This window comes from Puntigrus tetrazona, chromosome 20 (assembly GCF_018831695.1).
Source record: "Puntigrus tetrazona isolate hp1 chromosome 20, ASM1883169v1, whole genome shotgun sequence".
Taxonomy (NCBI): Eukaryota; Metazoa; Chordata; class Actinopteri; order Cypriniformes; family Cyprinidae; genus Puntigrus; species Puntigrus tetrazona.
The window spans coordinates 26,756,734-26,760,582 of record NC_056718.1 but is presented as its reverse complement, the minus strand read 5'-3'; the positions used below and the strand labels follow the sequence as shown (position 1 = coordinate 26,760,582).

Sequence of the window (3,849 nt, the reverse complement as noted above, 5' to 3'; positions counted from 1 at the left end):
ACAGCATCAGAAACTCTGTAAATAAGAAAGCTGCAAGGACTGCAAGCTGCGAACTGTACAATATATTTATTTGGTTTCATACTTACATACAGTACATGTGCATATATGTATATCTTGTGACTGAATGGACATACAAAATAAACAATGTGTACCAATCATTTATATACATTGAAGATGACAAATTTTAATTGAGCATCTCTCTTGTTTTGTCTTCAGAATTGACCCTCGCTGGCTCCGTTGTCTTGAGGTGACCCTCGCTGGCCCCGGTGTCTTTTGATGACCCCCACTGACCCTTGTGTCTTCTGGTCTCCCTCACCTGCCCCGGTGTATTGTGATGACCCACACTGACCCTGGTGTCTTTTTGTGACCCTCGCTGAACCCGGTGTCTTTTGGTGACACTCACTGGTCCTGGCGTCTTTTGGTCACCTTCACCTGCTCGGTGTTTTGCCATGACCCCGACTAGCCCTGGTGTCTCACTCATTCTGGTGACCTTCTACTCTCCTACTTCTGGGTCTCTATTCCTGAAGTGGCCTCTTCACTCTCCATGTCATTGCTACGTGACAAAAATGAACAAGAAATAGATCAAAAATCTGTGTTTTGTCACTCAACATTTAACTTATTTAAACTCAGTCTGACCAAACTCTTCATTACTAGATTACATGGGCACCAAACCAGATCTTTTTCACCAACCTACTGCGTACCTGCAAGTGCATGAGCAAAGATTTCTCCAAAAACCTCTCATTCTTTTTCTTAGTCGCCCAAGTCTTCCAATTTTAGGCACCTTTAATCTGGAAAAAAAACAAACAGAACAAACATGAAAACAAACTAACAAACACTACAATAAATGACATACAATAAACTCATATATGTGCATGTTGTATGTGATCTGTGCATGCATTTAATTAACAATGGTTTTTAGCGGCGTATATCCGCACAAGTGTGTGTGTGTGTGTGTGTGTGTTCAGCATGTACTTGGTCTCTGAGAGCGGCAATTGTGGGACACACTCTTCATTAGTCCATTTGCTATCGTCCTTAAACACACAAATACATTTTCAACCGTTTTCAATCTCTTAGATATATATTTGAAACTTCACCTCATAACGTGGTATAAACTCACTGCTGAGTTACTGGTGGATGCATGAGGGTACATGTTTGGCAGCAGGTGGATCAGGTTGTCCAGCAGGTGCTCTATCAAAGCAGTACACTGTCCCTGTTCTTCAAACATGGTGGGGCCAGAAGGAACGCTGCAACGTACAAATAACAAATACATGTCACCTTACTAAATACACCATACACCCCGTCTTCATTTCATGACTGGTCTCTGTGTCTTATACTGTTCTGAAGACTTGTGCAGGTAATTCTAGACACCTTTATCCTTTATGCTATTCTGTAACTATATTAGCTGAATGCATACACACATACACTTACTGAAAGATGCTGGGTCCAAAAACTACTGACAAATTCGTAGATGTCATCAAATTTAGATTACTCTCAGCAGCAACACGGGACAGGAAGAACATTAGGTAGCAGAGGACATTAAAATGTTCCTCTGGAAGGCTGTTCAGCACAGTCCTCAGAGCCTGATTCAGTTCTTCCTTTTTGAATCTGCAAGATGTTGGACCTGATAAATCTGTGTGTCTTACTCGAGTACGTTTACTCGTCACCACCTCAACTTCTCTTACCCCTGAACACCTCCAGCAGCTGCGTCCCTGTGTGACTCTGGGATGAGTCCGCCAGGCAATTCCCTGAGAAAACTTTCAATAAGGAGGCCCAAGTGTAAACATCCCAATCGTCAAATTCCGGAAAGCCTCCTTCATCAAACGTTTTCCTCAGTTTCATGCAGCGCTTTAGTGACCCGCTAACTCTGAACAGGCCGGTGGCACTTAGGCCTAAACACACACGCACATTTTACAAAGACCACACACAACCTCTACGTGCAAGTGACAAACACTGAGGAGCACAGTCAAACACTCACCGTGCTTCTCCACAATCTCCACTACGTGTGTGAACACCAGAGGAAGACCCTGCCTCATCTGTCCTCTCTTCCTCAGGCTGATGAGGGGCACACCGAACACGGCCCTTGGTGTTTCCACCTGCACAAGACAAAAGTTCAGCAATGAAAAATTAAAAAAATCAGGAAGGTGTGCCTTTTAATAGTCAGAAAACATTGTGTTTCTTCACCTGCACTAACACCAATATGCAGAATGCAGTTTGTTAATCATAATAGACGAACGATGTATGACAAATCAATAACACAACAAGTTTATTACTGAACATTCAGCATTCGTAGGCTAAATTGTTAGTGATCTGTTGCGTGCAGGGCGCATACTCACACACACTGGTAAAACACCAACCGATCCCATTTCAGGAAAGGATTGTAATGGGATATGGGTTGGGCACTACAAGTCCCAGCAGCCCCAGGGCTCTTAAAAGGAAGTAGTAAGGTTGTGTTTGTTCTTTTCACTTCCGGGTTTTTGATTTTGGGGAAAGGTGGCGTGGAATGTAGAGTGGCATGTAGGTAAGGAGATTTGAGTGATGCATTCTTACTACTTTGTTAGTTTTATCGATTGCATAATGAATTGATGTTGTGGTAGATGTTACTTTGGGGATATGAGCGCAGATAATCATTGCCGCCAAATACCGCGGGGCGTTGCTGAGACTGAGAATATGCTGTACCGACTAATAGTAGGTAGAAGTCTGGTCATATTGATTTTGTTTATAGGTGTTTTGTTTTAATTAAATTATCTGCCTTTTTATTTTAGTGGTGTGACTGGATTATTGCCTGACTGTGGCCTGACCATCTTGTCGAAATAGTGGATGTGAAAGGTATTTAACGCTTTAATGAAAAAGGGTTTTTATTTATTTTTAAATTGGAAAGTGAGTGCATCTTATTTAATGAATTCTCTAATTCTGTTGATTTTTCTGTTTGTAATGGACTGTTTCCCCCTTTTAGGGATGCATGGTTACCGTTTACTTTATGGTTAAAATATTGTTTTGTTTCGTTTCTTTATTACCTTTTGTTTGTAAGTGTGGAGATCCGGAGTGGTAGAGATTGAGGTACTAGTGAATGTGTTTGGTTGTTGATTTTATGTTTGTGTACCTTGTATTGCCCACTGTTAATTGTGTTTTGTTTAGACGGCGGTGGTTATCGGGTTGCCCTCACAGTGTGGATGACAGTGGTAAGGTGGCTGGGATTGTGTGGTGGTTTGGTCACTGTATTTCTGTGTCTTCTGTAGGTTTGCAGTGTGATTGCTGTGAGCTTGGCTGCTGTGAGAACACTTTGGCTTCTAGGCCCTTCTTTCACTTTCTTAGGCAACCTGTGGCCACCTAGGGCCAGTTTTCTTTTATTTCTTTTTCTTTATTTTGTGGGCATTTACATCCAAAAGGGTATGTGATATGTTTTAACATGTTTGACTTGTCTGTAATAAAAATGTATTTGATTCTTTAAAGTCACCTCATGGCCCCTTCTTTTGGTTATTGACACAGTGATTGGTCATCATACCACAATTGGCGTAGTCGGCAGGATCTGTTTTTTTTTGAGGTGGTTGTGAGGTGTTGCTTTATTGGTTTTTTTTTGTATTTTCTTTTTGTTGTTTGTTAGTAAGCGGTAACCGTGCATGAAGACGATCATCGCAGACTCTGGTTCATGGACTATGGATTTTATTCATGTCTGAATTGCCTTCCTAAATAATTCGTCAACAGATATGGAGCAAGAACTAATAGACTTGCGGGAGCAAGTACGGGACTTGCAAGCACAAAATGAGGAGCTGAGGAGAGAGCTCCCCCCGCGCGGCAGCAGTGCTTCTAACCAACCTCACCCTTCTGTAATTAATGCCTCATCTCCAGTGT

General features: G+C 41.9%; 1 long non-coding RNA gene across 2 annotated transcripts; it reads left to right on the top strand.

Annotated features, from left to right (window-relative positions):
* The first annotated feature begins 2,379 nt into the window (after positions 1-2,379).
* On the top strand, positions 2,380-3,530 carry LOC122325367. Of its 2 annotated transcripts, none has more exons than XR_006247290.1 (3): positions 2,380-2,518; positions 2,763-2,826; positions 2,954-3,530. It is a non-coding gene; the product is annotated as an uncharacterized LOC122325367 (long non-coding RNA). The 2 variants fall into 2 exon arrangements; XR_006247289.1 differs by lacking the exon at positions 2,380-2,518 and adding an exon at positions 2,659-2,685.
* The last annotated feature ends 319 nt before the right edge of the window (positions 3,531-3,849 follow it).